This window comes from Podarcis pityusensis (genome assembly GCF_964106645.2).
Source record: "Podarcis pityusensis genome assembly, chromosome: 7".
NCBI lineage: Eukaryota > Metazoa > Chordata > Lepidosauria > Squamata > Lacertidae > Podarcis > Podarcis pityusensis.
The window spans coordinates 6,539,719-6,558,827 of record NC_138031.1 but is presented as its reverse complement, the minus strand read 5'-3'; the positions used below and the strand labels follow the sequence as shown (position 1 = coordinate 6,558,827).

At 39.2% G+C, this 19,109-nt stretch overlaps 1 protein-coding gene and 1 long non-coding RNA gene across 9 annotated transcripts in view; one reads left to right on the top strand and one right to left on the bottom strand.

The window, feature by feature from the left end:
* PTK2 (protein tyrosine kinase 2) overlaps positions 1-19,109 on the bottom strand; it is a 189,786-nt gene that overhangs the window by 141,197 nt on the left and 29,480 nt on the right. For 4 of the 6 annotated variants that reach the window (XM_081012527.1, XM_081012526.1, XM_081012518.1 and 1 more), the window contains one exon: positions 4,714-4,740. The exons of the other annotated variants lie outside the window; for them this stretch is intronic. The gene's annotated coding sequence lies outside the window, so the exon portion shown is untranslated. Of the gene's footprint in view, positions 1-4,713; positions 4,741-19,109 lie in introns of those variants that run through there. 6 annotated transcript variants of the gene reach the window in all.
* On the top strand, positions 965-13,102 carry LOC308480960. 3 transcript variants are annotated; one of them, XR_013988359.1, is made up of 4 exons: positions 965-2,077; positions 3,033-3,242; positions 10,565-10,695; positions 12,969-13,102. It is a non-coding gene; the product is annotated as an uncharacterized lncRNA (long non-coding RNA). The 3 variants fall into 3 exon arrangements; XR_013988358.1 differs by lacking the exon at positions 10,565-10,695; XR_013988360.1 differs by lacking the exons at positions 10,565-10,695; positions 12,969-13,102 and adding an exon at positions 3,386-4,360.

The window sequence follows — 19,109 nt, the reverse complement described above, 5'->3', positions numbered from 1 at the left end:
TAAAACTATCAAAGGTTTGTGTGTTGTTGTTATTATAGTTGTTGTTGGTTTTTAAAAGTGTGCTAATCCCATTGCTCGGTCCCTGCTCCTGCCAACCTAGCAGTTCGAAAGCACGTCAAAGTGCAAGTAGATAAATCGGTACTGCTCCAGCGGGAAGGCAAACGGCGTTTCCGTGCACTGCTCTGGTTCGCCAGAAGCGGCTTAGTCATGCTGGCCACATGACCTGGAAGCTGTACGCCGGCTCCCTCGGCCAATAAAGCGAGAGGAGCGCCGCAACCCCAGAGTCGGTCACGACTGGACCTAATGGTCAGGGGACCCTTTACCTTTACCTTTATTAGTATTATGGCTTTCCTGACTGTTGTATCCTGAGTTGTAGTGTCATATCTCAACCATGGTCAGATCTTAGCAGCATTTACAAAGTGTTATCTAGTAGATGGTATTCTTGCCTGTAAACATCAGCAACCAACTAATGCCCCCTAGCATGGTGCCAAAAACCAATAATCAGGATGAAACATAGAACCCTGCCATTAACTGCTTGTTATCAGTGAATATCCCTAAGGCACTTTTCACAAGCACAAGATTGCAAACAGATGTCCATGCAAGTGTTCAGCTTGGCTAGCTCAGTCTAGCAGACAGAAATCTCCCTCAAAATTGGTAAGTTAATTCTCTTTTAAACTAAATGTTGATGTTCTTCCAGAAGATGAAAGCCACATACAGAAATTACCTTTTTCCTCCTTAAAAAAAAAAGGACCCATTAATTAAATGCAGATGACTTTGAATGGTTTATTTCAGAACAGAAGGAAAACAAATGAACAATATTTAGAAGTGCCAAAACACCTAGATGATGTTCCGTAAAAAATAATAATGGACAGAAGTGGATCTGCACGCAGGCCCATAACCTACTCATATGATTTAAAAGGAATGATGGAGATAGCACAAGGAAAAATAAAATAAAAATGCCAGTTATAAAAAATACATACTTTCAGGAAATTATGAGATAAATTTTAAAATTTATGACAGGAAAATCAGTGTTTATTACACTTATATTCCCGCTTTTCACCAAGGAGCTCAGTGCAGCATTCTAATGAGTGTGAAGCCCAAGTAAATTGGGTGAGAGGTTTACATCTGAGTAGAGATCTGAAGCTGGATCTCAACAGTCCTGGTCCAGCAGTATAACGACTATAACTCACCAGTCATCAGTATACAAAGAGACAGCCAGCTGAGAGGTTGTCAGCAAAATTAAGCATGCAAATAATATTTTTGCATCCTTAAGCTCCCTTTACAGTAGCCAATAGTAATGCTCCCCTACCCAAAAATATAAAAGAAAAAAAAGGTAGCAGCAGAGATAAGGCCATCATTATTGTGGCCATACTGCAGGGCGACAAGTGGTGTGGCTAATTGTTATTATCCAGCCTTTCAGAAATGTGTTTGGTGTGTGTGTGTGTGTGTGTGTGTGTGCGTGTGTGAGAGAGAGAGAGAGCGCGCGCATGCGCTCCCGGTGGGTTAATGCCAACATCAAACACTTTCACCTGTACTACTTCAATCATTTCTGCAATCCACCCACCTGCTTTTCTCTTTTATAAAAATGCAGTGCGACCCTCAAAGGTTATAAACACTATAGTAGAATATAGTACACTGACCCTCACCTGTATAGGAACACTTTCTGTTATAGCTAGCAAAACAAAACTCCGACTGAAAGGCTGCTGTAAAAGTAATTATACTTAAATTGACGCTTCAGAATTCTTCCCACCCCAAATCTAGCACTCAACTGAACGTACAACACAGAAGCCTTTGCCTCCATAGATTTGCTTTTCAAAAGGCAAAAGAAGATACATGCATCAAATTAAAATTCCAAGTCAACTCTGAATCTGGGCATTGTGTGTCAGTCTACTCTTGTAAGTCTATGGTCATAAGTGCATACTCTGAGGTTGCCAGGCAACCACAGGATATAATACTATAGGTCATCTACTGTTGAGGGAGAGAATCAGAAGAGTAAACTACAACAGGATGAATGGGGGAAAACAGAAATTCCACACATATATAATGCTGGTGGCTTAGAGAAATAGAGCAGTGCAAGGTGCATAAGTTCTATATAACAATTTCTGAACTTGCTAAAGTAGAATTAGATGCTTATTTTCAAGTCTTACCAAAAAAATCCACGCAAAGAAAATGCATTTCTCAGGCTTCCAGTCTATCAACTTGTGCACTGATCCCTTTGCATTGAACAGTACAGCACAGCCAGGGAGATTCATTCAGGTTCTCATTGCTAAAATGGCAACAATGCTATGCTACATCTGCATCATATCTATTTGACACTTACCTGCGGTAACACAACACTACTTTTTTAATTCACCAATTAAATTAAATTTCCCAATATTTCATATATCAATGATCCATACAAATATTGAAGTACTAGTAGCACTGATATTTATTCAATTGAAATCAGAAACCATAATACTTCAACCTCCCTCTTAATACTGCACAAAACAATTTAATAATGGGGAAAATGGGGAAAACACGGAGATGACGAGGGAAGCAAAGTCAGCCATGGGATTTAATGAATTTATCTACCATATCTCAAACATCAACCAGATCTACAGAAACTGAGATAGATGCTCAATTTTTTTATTTAAAAAAGCAATTAAAACATTTATTTATGTACATGCTACGAGATGTCTGGCCTAGAGGACTTTACATACAGATAAAGTGCTGGAGCACAGCCTTCAATCCAGCTCTAAAGTGATAAAAATTTAACAAGTTGCCCTCAGACGCCTCCAGTGATTTGCACTCTCAAATCCTCAAGTCTCATATTCTTGGCCTCAATTAAAAAAGCAAGAGCAAAGTAAGTGGCAAAGACTTGAAAGCTATGATAGAAATTAGAGAAATGTAGGATAACTCCCTTATGTGATGGTTTAACAAACTACCTAATCAAGTAATACATTCAACAGCACACACTTAATCATCCCCACAAAAAGGTTTAACTATGAATTCAAAGAGGAAAGGAAATGTTCACAATGACCTTTATCTTCCAGCAACGACAAGAACAACAGAATCTATATTTAATCCGATTGTTAGCGGCACACTATGACCAAGGAGCACTGGAAAAGTCCACTGCTACAATGCTTCCCCACAGAGTAGAGATGTATTGTAATGGAAATGTTCAGAACAGAAAAGACAGACATACAAAAGAGTCAAAGACGATTCCAGACAGTTACTGCATAGTGCTAAAAAAGTGCTATCAGGTATATTCTTCTTCTTCTTCTTCTTCTTCTTCTTCTTCTTCTTCTTCTTCGTCTTCTTCTTGTTTTAAAGTGTTGCTTTTTAAATCGTCAATTTGCCTTGATGCCTATTCTGCATACTAAAAACAAAATTCTGTTCCAAGCAGTTGTGAAGGAGGGATAAGCAGAAGTAAAAAAAGTCACCTGAACAAAAACACAAGATCCCATATTGCAGCACTAAGAGGCAAGAACCTCCTTAAAGATTGTCCTGCAAGCAGCATAAATAGTATGGCAGACAGCTAAAATTGTCATTGCATTCTATTGAGGGGTGTTTAGGGTCACAGTTCCTGAAAAGGCTATGGTTTCGTTAGGACTTCAGAGATTGTTAGTAGGTAACAGTGTGTGGTTCAGTAATAATAAAAACAGTGTGTTCTTTATTTTATATAAACACAGGGCACTCTGTTTGCGGAAGGTCACACTGCCTTTCATGTAGCCTTCTGTATTTCCCACATAAACTCAAAAGTTTTCAGTTCAGCTTTCCAAATACAAAATGCACCTACTAAAGAAATGATGGCTTTCACAGATAGACTGAGGAAACCACCAGCCATTAGTCTAAAAGTCAGAGTCCACTGACAATCTAGTCATTTGTGGTGGTGGCAGTAAATAAATAAATGCATGGATCAGGTTCTTTTGTGTGTGATTTAATAGATACAAGTCTACTGAAAAATAAATTAGGAAGGTTGGGATGGGATGCCTCTTAGCTAGCCCTCTATACTCCATACCATCTCCATATTCACCACACTGAATGTCTTACTTTAAAAATAAATACCACAAGGTAGTTTATTCCTACAAGCCTTAACCTAAAATCCTGACTCATCAACACCTCTTCTTATTTTCACCGGGATGTGGGTGGCACTGTGGTCTAAACCACTGAGCCTCTTGGGCTTCCTGATCGGAAGGTTGGCGGTTCGAATCTGTGTGACAGGGTGAGCTCCCGTTGCTCTGTCCCAGATTCTGCCAACCTAGCAGTTCTAAAGCACACCAGCGCAAGTAGATAAATAGGTACTGCTGTGGTGGGAAGGTAAATGGCATTTCCATGCGCTCTGGCTTCTGTCATGGTGTTCCGTTGCGCCAGAAGCAGTGTAGTCATGCTGACCACATAACCTAGAAAGCTGTCTGTGGACAAACACATGCTCCCTCGACCTGAAGCAAGATGAGCGCTGCACCCCATAGTTGCCTTTGACTGGACTTAACCGTCCAGGGGTCTTTTACCTTATTTTCACAACTATATTGAAAACAGAGCAGCAAATCCCTATGGACCTTTACACACCTCTGTATACAACAATTCTGACTTCTTGACACCATAACTATATAGCTTACAAAATACATTAATGATTACCAAGCAATGCAAAAAAATTACAGGCATCTTACTTGGCCATATTTTAGAATTATATCATTATAAAAGCCAACATTTATTATTAAAACAATACCTTACCTGCTGAAAAAGAAAGTCTGGAAATATCTGCAATAATTAAAAAGAAATATATATTAGTGTAAATAAAATTTGGTGCAATCTTTCTAATTTACAATGCCATTCTCTTGAGCTACATAAGTTGGAAATGGTCATATTTCAATCTCAAAAGTCTATTCCCATCACTAGTGTACCCTATGATGTCTGAACTGACAAACCATGCATACAACTAGCTAGGAAGCCATAATCAGAAATTGTGATTGGAAATATAGTTGCTACCTATGGTCAACTTTTCCCTTTTCTTGCAAGGAATCCTATTCGGAATAAGGGAATTTCCCTTAAAAAAAGGAAAACGTTGACAGCTATGCCTATGGTTTGGTGGATTATCTAAACTGATAAACTGATCCAGCTTTTCTGCAACTTTTAAGGCCAATTTTGAAGCTACATTAGCAGCAGGAATTCCAGCTGCTAATCCCCAACATCTCTCCAATTCACAGTAAGAGAAGAGCTTGATCATCATTAAAAGCTGGCATGGATATATCAAAGGTTAGAAAGCATGGAGAAATACATATCAACATGAAAATGCTAATGTTATATATTTAGTTAGGCTTATAATCAATGTTTCATGTTGTAAAAACTAATAAAACTTTAATGAAAAACAATTAAGTAAAATAATTACACCAAAAACTGAAAGCTTCCCAGCTCAGCCTATAGCATATTTCAAACACAATCTGAAATCTGCCTCTAAGAATATACAGTTATTGCTGAAAACCACACAGCAGCCAGAAATAAAAACAACTCTCAAAATGCAGTTATACAATATTTACCAATATAACATGTTAGTTAAGTTGTAGTGAATAGAAAAGCAGCCAGGAGCCAAAAAGGCTCCAAAACACTTTTGAATGCATTTGCTTCTTTGAACAATTGACCCATTTGTCAGTTTCAGAAGCAGTTCTCCTTACAGCATGGGAAGGGAGGTTCTTTCAATCGAACTGCAACTCCCATCATCCCTGACCACTGGCCATGCTGGCTGAGTTTGACACCAAACTCAAATGGGGTCTCCACCCCCATCGTTCAGCCTGGACACTGAGATCCAGCACCGAGGGCCTCCTGGCGAGAATTGAAGCTACAGGGAACCAGGCCAAGGGCCTTTTTGGTAATGGCGCCCACCCTGTGGAACGCACTCCCATCAGATGTCAAGGAGATGAGTAACTATATAACCTTTAGAAGACATCTGAAGGAGGCCCTGTATAGAGAAGTTTTTTAAGGTTTAATGTTTTATTATGTTTTTACTGTATATATGCTGGAAGCTGCCCAGAGTGGCTGGGGCAACCCAGTCAGATGGGTGGGGTACAAATAATAAACTACTACTATCATCATCATCATCATAATTATTATTTATGGCATCTGGAGGGCCATCTGTTTCCCAGCCCTCCCTGCAGAGCCTTGGACTTTAGCTAGACTGTAGTTCTGGGAGATAGGATGAAAAAGAATTTAGTGCATATTACAGCACATGTATAGATGTAGAAATAATTATAATAGACTTCCCCAAAAAATTCTTCAAGGCAAAAAAAGGAAGACAGAATATGTGTATTTGTTTTGGGGGGAGATGGGTGCCAGAAAAATTGGGGTTGTCTCTTATGGGTGGGGCTAGAGGCCAAAAGTAGGTGGGACAAGAGATGTGGTTCATTTTTAAAAACTATTTTATTTTATTTAAATTATTAAAACAGTAAAATTATATATTATAACAAATAAGGTACAATAAAGTAAATGAAGACATCTGTTTAAAATACTAACAGTATTACAGCAATCTGAAAGCTGCACACGGTTGATCATCATTAAACTTGGCTAAATGAATGACTAAACTTGGGGGGGGGGGTATTGTTTTGTTATTATGTTATGTATTATTGTGTCCTTACATTGTAAACCAGGCCGTAATCCTCAAATGAAGGGTGCTATAGCTATATAGGCAGTATTTCCACTTATTGGGGAGATATGGTCAAACTAGTACCAAGGAAAAACCTACCATAAACACAGGCCTAGAGAGAAAGAGAACAAGATAAATTATTAAACTCCACATTTCTGACTTCCACACCACCACTTCAAGTGTTTGGGGCTAAGCTAGTTCATTATGAATTTAGAAGAAACTGGTTTGTCTTTAAGGTGCCACAGGATTTTGTCTTACAAAACTAGGCAACACTCAGGGGAGAACACAGAAAAGCTCAAGGGTAACAATTCCACCAAGAAAAATGCTCACTAAACCATCTGCTCACTAGCAAGTCAGGCTGATGTAATGAGAGAAGCCCTTAAATATGAGAAAACAAAAAGCAGACAGGAAAGAGCAACACAAACTTCAGGAATGGAAAGCCTTACGTTGCCTCCGGCAATAGATTCCATAAACAACAGTTATTGGTACTGTATATACAGCCTCCTTAAGACAGCAGAAGCCTTACAGTATTCTAGTATAGGTGGATGCACCCATAGATTTATTTTTGCTAAGCTATCTTGGATCTGTCACATCAATGAATTATAATCTGGGGATATTTGTAGCACTAAAATTTTAACCCAGTTCTCTTTAAAAAAAAGTAAAGGGTGTTACAAAAATTCTGTTTTATTATTTGAAAATTCCCTTATGAAAAAAGCATGTAAGCCTGGAGAATCTTCAGAACAGACATTAGAAAGGAAAGGCAGCTCATGTCCTGACATGCTTCTGTGAAAAAAGTGTTATAGGAACTTGGGGGGGGGGGGATGAGAGAATTATCTATAACTGGTAAGCAACAACACCCACAAGTGGAAAGGATTTACTTCAGAATATGGGAAGGGGTGGAATCTTTCTATGTGAACATCATACCTCCTCACCCAAGATACACACAGTGGATATTGGCAAAGCAGGAAGCTAATGTATCCAAAGCTAATGCATACTGACATTATTTTTTTAAGATATGCACAATTTCAAAGTAAATATTGCCACAGACATTACAAAATGAACAATTCCATGCTGCCCTGGTTTGCATGTCACACTGAGCCAAACTATGGCTTACATGAATACATGGTCTCCCAGTGAATACATCACAGCTGCTTTGCTCCTCTCCGTGTTTTGTTTTTTGTTTTCCTTTTTCTTTTGCTATAGCACAGGGTGCTTTCCAAAGTCCTGCTCATGGTTAAGTTCTATCCACACTAACCACGAACTGTAACAAAGAACAAAGGGAAAAGTAGGCACCACCAAAACCAGTGTTGCACAGTTACTTCTTCACAACTTGCATTAATTAGATCACAAATTCACTATAGCAATGTAGATTACTCAATGAGATTAGACAAATTAATATAGTATAAATAATGTTAATATAAACTACCATCACTTTTCAATAAATTCAATTACAGCATTCCTAATTTGAATAAATACAATGTGCTTTGATCTCACTATAAATAGGAGATCAAATCAAGGGACAGCTGCTATATATGGTCACTATGAACAGTCTCACACTGCATTTTCTACACTCCTTTGACCCTACAGCATTTTCCTCTCAACATACATATGTACGTGTAACCAAACATGTGATAACCCATCATGCATTTGATTCTAGTCCACAAAAGGTTGTTCCATAATAGTCTTCACTGCTATCTTCATGCTGTGCTTGACAGCTTTCGGAAACATCTGGCTGCCTGGCGGCCTGAAGCAGATTGGACTAAATTGGGATGACCAAGCAATCATGCTCTTGTGTTCTTACACAACAAGGGGAAGGGTCATAGCTCTGTTCTAGAGCATCTGCTTTGCATGCAGGATGTCCCAGATTTAGTTCCTGGTATCTCTGGAGCTTCAGAGAGACCTCCAACCTGAAATCCTACTACAGTGGTACCTCTGGTTACGTACTTAATTCATTCCGGAGGTCCGTTCTTAACCTGAAACTGTTCTTAACCTGAAGCACCACTTTAGCTAATGGGGCCTCTTGCTGCCGCGGCGGCATTGCTATGTGATTTCTGTTCTCATCCTGAAGCAAAGTTCTTAACCCGAGGTACTATTTCTGGGTTAGCGGAGTCTGTAACCTGAAGCATATGTAACCCGAGGTACCACTGTACTACACTGACCAGTTTTATAAGGCAGATTCTTATGTTCCTGTGTAACAGCCATAGCCAATAACCACTCCTGCACTCATTTAATAGGGTGAACTGGGCATGTTAAAGGATTTGTACACATTTTCATTCATTCAAGAAGTCTTCCAAATTTTACCCTCCACTCTCACAGCACAATTTTTGGAAACCGTTCAAGACAGAAATCACCCATGATTCTTGGTATATCTCATATTTGCATGACATTTTACAATTTTAGCTTTGAGGTGCTTTCTCCCATAAGGTATGTGATGCAAAGTATTTGTAGCTCCACTGTATTGTATATTTTCCCCTTGTATTGTATTTTTTATCATTTTTTCTTGTTGTCCTCTTTTTGACATTTAAAACTGTTTTCTATTTATGTAACAAAAATAAAATAAAGACAGTCTCCCAAACAGCAATGGATAACCATATGTTAGTTGTGCTGTGCTCTGTGGTCAGCATAAAAATATTTAAAGGGAAAATATGTACAGTGCTAAAATGTGCACACTCCTGCATCAAAACAAAGCAAGTCAAATAAAAAGAGGGTGTTAACTTGTGAAAAGGAGTTTTGTGGTGGTACCCAAGCTATACTTAATCAGGTCTGAATTCTGGAGCTGTTCATGATATATAACTTGATTAGACTGATAGAATATGTTTTGTTGGAAAAGATCAAGGTGCTAATTGTCCCAAGTTCAGACACAATGCTAAAAGCATAGTTTACTATTAAGTTAACTAGACTTCTGATTGTGCATTGCCCTCTGCTCTCTCCTCTTCCAGTGCAGCTGCAGATTCCTGTTCTTAACCATCCATAATTTACCCTGTAGTTAGTAAAACAATACTTAATTGAAACAAGCCCAGATCAAACTGTGGTTTAACTGACCAGAGTTCCCTGTTTGAGTGTAATGCTTAACTCTAGTTTGTTCAAACCAGGAAATGTTTCCAAACTTTGTGGATGTACTAGAGAAGAAAAGGAGAGGGATAGTGTATAAACTCAAAGTTTACTGCTGCTCAGGCATGTCACTCTAAACCAGGGGTAGGCAACCTAAGGCCCATGGACCATAAGCAGCCCACGGGGGTCGTTTAACCAGCCCCCGAGCCACCCCCAAACCGAGCCGCTTGCTCAGTGAGTCCCCGCGCGCAGCGCGACACAGGGACTCGCTTCCGAGGCACCGAAAATCACGTCTGCGCAGACGCCGGAAATCATGCAATCCAGCCCACGGAGGGATCTCCGCTGGAGTGAACCGGCCCAGGCAAGGTACACCTTGCCGACCCCTGCTCTAAACCATGGTTCAGCCTTATATCTAGACCAAATTACTGTGTTTTGTATTTTTAGAATAATTTTTAAGACTAAGTGGCTCTGAATGTCTTTTGACTTATGGAGCAAGACTCTGCATTGCACAACTCTTTAAACTAGCAATAATTTGCCTAATAGATAGACCTCAACTCTGTCTTGCATATGAGAAACACTAACTGTGGTTGACAAGCTACAAAACAGTATTGGGAGGTCCCTTTAATCAGCCAAGTAAAACAGTGGAATACGTCAGTTTAAGTTTATTTAAGGTTTATACCATCCAATCAGAAAAGGACTCATACTATTTTCTTTTCAAGACCTGCTAACATTCAGAATGTGCTGCCAGAAAACAAGTGGTGGCCTCAATGAACTACAGTTGTTTCTAGCTATCTATACAGAGCTGTTTCTATCATGTTCAATACTGAATCATGTATGGTCTCAGTTGTAACAGTAATCCAACACTGGTTCTCTTCATAATGCACTCTTTCTGCCCAGATTCCTGTCTACATAATCTCAAAAGCCAGTAAGCATGTAAGCTGCACTTTACCAAATCCATGTGGGAAATCTGACAAGTGGGAACAGAAGATCTCAACTGTACACTCACTTCTCAATGTCATTTACAGGAGGTAAAATTGTGTTTGCCATTGTGGCCCATGCAAAACCTGGCCCGGTCAAAATCCTATCTGATGGCATTATTGTTGTCACCCAAACCCTCTCCTGAATCTCCAGAGACAAAGAGTAGGTTTTCCCAATAGTTTTGCCACTCTCCTTAATGTGTTTTATGTGTTGCTGGGACAGCACATGTTCTCCGTATGCCAACTGAAGAAAGATGCTTCTCTTTAACCTGCAAGTTACTGAAAATATTGTCAGGATATAACAAGTGTTATGAACTACTTAGAGAATCTGTCCCCTCCCCCCAGTGTAACTTTAGATTTCTTTCATTCTTTATGGAAATTACATTAATATTTATAATTAGAGTTTATTATGTTTTGGACGAGCCATCAGCTGTGCCTAACCCTTCGCTCAGGCTTCCAGTTGTGGAGTGGTGCTGGGAAATGACACTCTTGTGACAAACTAGAATACATCCCTACCTTTCTTTGAGAAAGAACAGACTGAGAGGTACATTGCATGTTATTTGCTCCTGGGCAGTCCTACCATCACATCCCTCTTATAGAAGTACCTAGGTCTGAGTGGAAAAACCTGAGACATGAAGTGGCTACAGTGATCTGACAATTGGAAACACTCTTGGCAAACTCTTGGATAGAAAAGTCAGCTCTGTTTTCACTTCTTAGCAGGATGTTATAAGCTAATGACAAAAACTGAAGCAGACAGGCCCACTCTGAAGTGAAGGCATGAGGCAGGAGTTGGTAATGCAGGTGAACTGTGCACAAGCAAGCTGCCAGACAGCTCTGCTAAGGCTCTTTTTATTAGCACAATATGCAAAACCAGTCAGATACATTTTTGACTGTGACCTTTACACATCTTCCAATCCCGAGATCGAGGGGTGGTACAAAGTTATTTTGGCACCTGTTTCCACCGCGTCACTTTCCCCTTGCACAATGTATGACGAAGGAGACAAAGGTCACAGACAGGGCATGGCAGACCACTGAGAAAGCCAAAGGTTAAATAGAGGGCATGATGTTCAGACAGCTGTGGTTTGTCTGCGGGTGGAAGTATATTCCACACCCGAAGGTCACGCGGTCAGACAGCTAAGGCTGTCTGTGAGCAGAAGTGTGCTCCACACCCAGCAGTCATTCCTTCACACTCAATGGACCATAGAAGAACTGACTCCCAAGTAGCCTCTCTAGCTCCATTCACCAGCACTAAATTAATCGTAAGAGTACACCGAGTCAGGTGGGTAATCTGCTTCAAAAGAACACTTTCTAAATATTCTGCCCACCAGATAAAAGCCATCTCTCAGGCCAGGCCAGCATTTGGTACACTCTCTTAAATACTTTATTCTTCCACTTATTAGTCAACCCTCGCAATTCAGAGTCTTAATGATCCTGTAACATTTTTCAATCTGACAGTTCGACTAACAGCACATACACAAAACTCCTCCGGCTTCAAAGCCAATTCAAATATGGATGGTTTTATTTTGGTTTCTCTTTTTATTATTTTACAAAATTTACATACTACTTGCTCAAAACAAAAACAAAAACAAAAACCACACCCTCCAAGCCACTGTAGCAAATACCAAGTGGTATATCAAGTAGGACTGCCCCCACCTCCTATTCACATTTTCGTCGCAATTCACCCCCTCCATTAATGAACCCAAAGCAACTCAGGATGTGTATCTTCCTATGGGAGCCCGGGCTTTAAGATCTTCTGGGGAAGTCTTTCTCTCAGCCCTCTCACATTCACAGGCATGTTTAGTAAGAACACAAGAGAGCACCTTCTTAGTAGCTTGCTCCCAGATTGTGGAACTCCCATCCATGCGATGTTATGCTGCCCTGCTTTCTGCTTTCCTTTTACTGACAGGCAAAGACTGATTTGTTCAACAGGCCTGGGTACAAATGAAATAAGTAATAAACTGTGTATTTAATGGATGCACTCATCAGCATCATGTATTCCAAACGTCATACAATAATCCTGTTGTTTTCTTCTGTAGGTTAAAATATAAACTTGTAAAAAAATTGGATTCATTCAGGAGAGAAACTGCAAATCCTTCTTCTAAGTTAGACCACTGATTTACCCACCTCTAGCTAAATATTCCCAAGACCACTTATTTCTTTATTGCTCCAGTTAGTGGTAAAGAATTATGGGGCTTCACAAAAAGTAAGACTGGAAAAGAAAAAACATGCAATTTAAAATGACCAAAGAGGAAGATAAGGACAAGGGATGATAAAAGATGTCAATCTGAAGAACTAATATGGTAAATACTTTGTCCTCCTCACAGTCTGGCTAATGGTTGCTGATGCTTTTCAAGAGACATCAGCTGTTCCACTTTTCACATGAAAGGTGGAGAATCCACTCCATAGAAGGACTCCAAAGTCTGCAGCCTACGAAGACTAACTAACAAAGGAATTCCAGGTAGCATGAATGAAGTGTGCACTGTTTGTATAAGCCATCTGCTTACAGGGATTCCTGAAGTTACAGTGAAACATCTAGAAATGTTAAGTGTGTGTTTTTTTTGTCAGAGCACTGACAAGAATAACACATTCAGCATGAATGGTTTTGGGTGTCCATTAAGAGTCAAATGAGTCAAATGAATATATTTAGTGTAGAACCATGAAAGCATAATCAACATTTAAAATGATGGCTGAAGCGTATCTTTCCCGTAATGCACTGTGCAGACCAATCAATTTATGCGTATTAACAGCATAATGACACCGACTTTCTCCTAACAGCAAGAGGCAAGTTTTAATCACCAATCAAATATTGGTACAAATATTTGGTACAAATATATCTTGGAGGTCAAAGAAAGGTAGCTAATAAATATATGTTGTGGGAAGTGGAGGAACCAATGACATTTTCCTTACCTAAAACACGTGGCCACACCCCCCCCTCACCCCTTGCCTAGGTCAGCAAGAGCTGAGGGCTTCTCAAGCACACAGCAACGACCAGACATGGCTGGTGTGTTGTATTCTGACTGGTGAGCCACCAATTATGCAGGCCTTTATCAAATACACCTCTGGGGCATTTTTAATCCAAAGGCAATAAACACATTTTATTAATGCAGCAAATGCTGGTAGATGGGAAATTCTGAACACTTAAACTTTTAATACAAAGACACATCTATATCTAGGCAACGTAGAGCATGTTCTTCCAGTTACCAGGGAAGTGGGACTTTAAACTCAAGGATTAAGTCCTAGCCACCTTTTTCCAGACTACAAATTCCACAATCCCTAACCATTAGCTATGCCTGCTGGGGCTGGTGAGAGAAGATGGCAGCCAAACATATGGGAGGACCACAAGTTAGCTACTCCTGTTTTAGTGTGACATCCAAATGTTGTGAGTAACGGAAAAAAGCTGCTCCACAAGTGATTTATAGTCACAATTGTCTCACTACTTTTACGAAAACTCAATGCCACTTTGAAATGGCTATATGCTCAATATCTTTAAATCAGTGAAGATAATTGGTTTACAATACAAAATAAAAATGTGAACAAATTGAAACTAGCTCTTGTGACATTCTTTGATGAAACTGAGCTGACTGAGGAAACAAAATGTTTCAGTACCACACAGCTTTATGTATTAGGAAAATCAATCGGCTACTTCTTATTTCTTATGATCATACTTTGTCAATGTGCTCTTGATAAGGTGTACTTTAATGCACACAGATACATACACAGAGCTGTCAGTTACCATATCAACACGCCCATATTTAACCATCCCGCATACCAAGAAAGGATACTGCAGCATCCCAATCAAACTAACAAAGTTTAATTTTGTTCCAGATATATTTTTATTCTGTAATGAAAAATGGGGGAGGGGACATGTTTGATCATTGAAAATGGACTTGATGGATTTTCAGTGCATGTAATTTAGCCACATGAACACCCATCTTGGGAAACAAAATGCAGAATAATCACAAAGGTCCTAACTATTAACCTAATTGATACAAATGGGTCTTCAGGTTACATACAACAAAAGACTAAAAATATTCAGAATCCGGGCATAGCAGCAACTGCATCCAATGCACACATTAAACTGGCAAAACAGAATCGTCTTACATAATACTTACCACAGTATAGTCTTTCCATGTAGGTTCTTGCTTACAAAGCCTGCTAGAATTCGGTATATTCAGTACAGCTTCAGCATTCTTAGATCCAAAACACTTAAGTTGTCAATTAATATTTGCTCTCCCCCCATCCCGTTTCACAGAGAACATAGTGCAGCAGCCTTTGGTCACGAGCTTATCACACAGTACAGTGAAGCCAGTGGAGCTTCTTTTGTCTCCTTTCACTCAAAAGTCAGGCAGCGCAAACAAAAGGCATCCATCACTAAGTCCATTAGCTTCAGCTGACGAGACAATTCTAGGCTGCCAGATGGGTAAACGTATTTTGCTAAATCTGGCTGCGGCCGCAATAAATCCTAAAAGAAGAACAGCCATAGCAATCAGCCTTTCGAATCTCTTCTACTCCAATATTTTGTGCGTGTACCAGTAAGCCCATTCTGTTCACTTGATAGCCTCACACCCTAACATGCATTTTCAAACAATTACTTTTTAAAGAGTGACAATAAAGAACAGAAGCAAGTCCCTCCTGGAAGCTAGCAGGAGCTTTCACTATATATTATTATCCAGAAGCAAGCTGAAGGAGATGCAGCTGTATTTTTTCTTTACAAAAGCAGGACAACATCTTTCTCAGTGAAGTACCTTAGTGTATTTAGAACTTATTCCTCTCAAAGGTCACTGAAAACCAGAAATGCTAATTCATGCAAATACAAAACAAACCAATGCCCTAAATCTGGAACTGAAAATGAGTAAGTAAACACCTAATGTTGCAATGACTCAAAATGTAAACTGGAACTTCATAAATTCTAATGGCAAACAAAACTTTTGTCTTCCATACAACGATCTGTAGTCTTTGTTGTTTGTGACGTAACTGTTAAATACTTAATAAGGTGTCAACCCTTGGCTAAAATGAAAAACTATCGATCCTCTTTATACAAAGATTTCTCCCCTTCTTGGAATATCAGAGTAGCTTCTTAATATCTGGATGTGTATTAATGTATAGAACTTAAAAAGTTATTTTTAATTCCCAGCAGATGTCTTTTACATTTCTGCAGAGATGCAATTTTTAGCATTAATAACAAAGTAAGATGCTAGTCATATTTCTTCTTAATTATGAGTAAAATTGCCTCTTGAGCAGGCAATGACAGCTACGAGACAGTTATAAAACAACTGATTGGTGTCCCTAGTATCAAAGATTTCTTAGAACTAGATGAAGATTATGAAACCAGCATTTTATGGGCATACAGGATAAACTCAAGACATGCAAAAAAAACCAACAAGTTGGATAAAGATGTTTGTAATTAATTTTTTAGTGTTTGAGTAAAGGATGCAGTATTAAAGAAAATAAGAACAGGAACAGCATTAAAAATTGGCAATCAGAATATTGAAGAACTTGCAGATATACTGTATGTCCAGAAGTGCAGAAAAAGAATAAAGGGGGGGGGGGGAGAGATTAATTCATGGAGATAAAGGCTATTAGTGGGTACTTACCATGATAGCTATGCTCTGCCTCCAAGGTTGAGGGCAGTATGCTACTGAATATGAGCTGCTGGAAACTACAGGAGAGGAAAACTGCTCTTGTGCTCACCTTTCCCACAGGAGTCAACAAAATTTTGGGACATGGAGTTCCATTGCACCCAATGGTCTTTTTGCTAAATTGTTTAGAAGGTTCTACTAGACATGACCATGTGGAATGGTTTCTGACTTATCACCTGCAACTAGAATTCTCTCTACTGGAAAATGGGAGTCAGGTAACGTACCATGTACAGTATAACAACATTTCTGAGTATGCCATGATGGCATGGTTGACATTAGATTCAGAGAACAAAAACAAAATCATAGGACAATTCTGGGGCAGGGGACCACGTGTTCTTCATCCCTGCCCTAGAGCCAACTATACAAGGGCAGTGACCTTTATAATGGGTCAAAACTGTATGTATGCGCCATTGCAGTTTGAGGAACTCATTGTCAAAGACATGCTAGAAGAAAAGGTTCTGTGATACGATGTGGGGACCAAGATTGTTAAACTCCCAATCAAGCAAGGAGTCAGAGCTACTGGAGAGTGAAATGGGATAGGCAGTTCCACAAAGGGATTTTTTTAAGGTCAACAGGTTTCTGTAAAATAATGCTGTGAAATTGAGACAGGAAGGCCCCTTAAAATATAAATGAGATGAGGAAGAATTTTCATGCTAATGATACGGAACTTCCTACAAAGATTGACCACTAATGTCTCCCAGCAGTCTAAATCGGCTTTTATTTGATCAAGTATGAAAGCTAAATTCACTTTAACCAGCTTTGGGGATTTTCATTCCTAGAAAGATGATCTCAGTGGGCCACCACTTAAAATGTCCAGGTTTTAAACAACTGTTGTGATGCAATTTTAAATGTCATATTATCCCAGTTGACTAGATAGCCTGACAGGAAGACAGAGTTTTCAAGGAGTGAAACAAGATTGAGTTCTAAGGTGTCCACATCCTCCAAAATCAGCACGTAAGAAAATCTGAGTTCAGTGCCTTTCATCCTTAATATTCATGTCTCAGCTTAGAATATTGAAAGGAAGTTGAGAGAGGGGGAAACGAGAGCTATCACATTAAAATATTTAACAGAAAATAGATGCAACTGAACTTTCTGGAATTAAATCACTTGAATGCAAAACTATAACTATTCTCCCCCACAGAGTCTTAACAGGTATTTAGAAAACAAAATCCATGATGAAACTCTAGAAGGCATGTTCTTGCTTGTGCACATAAACTGTCCAGCAACTTCCTGCTATTTTTCTAGAGAGATAAAGCCAAATGCATCCTATGCTGTGATACGATCATGTTGCACAACATAACAAAGTGGCTTGCTACCAACATGTGAACGTACAGCAAAAATTGTTAATTCTGCCTAAGCTATACAATGATGCTTTAACATGGGAGTGAGGTTTCAATAAGAAATGTAGGCAAAGCTATGGCCACCACATCCCTGACCCATTCAACTGGAAAAACTGTTGAGAACAAAATAAACTATGCCTTTTATTTATGCTGATACAGTCTGCTCTACTTATGAGTAAGCACTGTAAACTTCCACAGCTTGAGACGTCCATCAGTCAGTAAGCATTTCACATACATATTGTATGAAGTCTGGCACAAATATATAAGTGCATATTTAATGCCCAAACATTTTATTTCAATAGACGTCACAGCTTCTGTTCAAAATATTCTCTCTCTCTCTTTCTCTCTCTCTCTCTCACACACACACACACACACACACATATACATATGGAGGAGCAATTCTGCCTAATGAGCAAGGCCAAAAAAATTGAAGTTGATTTATAATTTGCTAATGCAAAGGGAATGCTAAGCTTAACTATTTTAGTGTTACAATGATTTTCCAGATTTGTGTTTTACAAGGATGACCCCTCTATATCAATATGTCTTTATGACTTTGAAAATTGCAGCTGTTAGTTATAGACAAAACAGCAAGCAGTTTTTGTGACGAATATTGTTCCCAGGCAGACCTTTAGAGTGGGTTTTTACTCATGCACCTGGTGGTAGAGCCAGAAGACGACTAGAAAAACTCCTGAAGGATCTACTTTTTCAAACATCTTAGAAGAAGGCTCCTGATAAAAGAAAACCTGATAAGCAATTGCTGTTGTACCCTGCAGAGAACTTGACGTTAACATACTGTGATCAGAGAGTTTCATCACCCGATACAAATCAAAAGCAAAATTCCCCCACTAAGAAACAGATACGGTTCTTTGCATATCTGTCCGTAAGAGTCCACCTAAGCAACTTTATAGTAGAGTTATAAATCATTCACAATGACGGTGCTCAGAAATGTTTTTAAAGGCACCAATATCTGATATACACACAATGTCAAGCAAAACAAGCCATTTGCAAGAAGGTCAATCTCCAGATATGAGCAAAGAATATTTGACACTGAAGATTTTGCTTTTTGCCTCAAATAAGCCAACATAGTGGGGCAAGAATGCAGCAGACAATCCACCAATGGATTTATATAAAAAGAAGCAACTCTACCCCATCTTGCTAAGTAGCACCCCACACTTTCCACCAGAAGGGAAACATACCTTTCCCACATTGAATTTGAACTAATCATCAGACCAAGCAGGGGACAGTAAAGGAGGGGCAAGCACAAAAAGAGTAAACGAATGTCCATGTACAAGTGTTTTTTTATTGTATGCAAGTAAGGTGAATGCAAGTAAGTAAACAGAATGCAAAGTCAAGTCTCAAAACAGTTTCAGGAGGTGAGGAGTACAACTGTGATGCATGAGAACTTGGTGCTCAGAACAGGGATGATCCCAAATCACTAGTTCCCAAGTATTTAATACAAAGGAGGGAAGCAAACAGTGATCAAAAT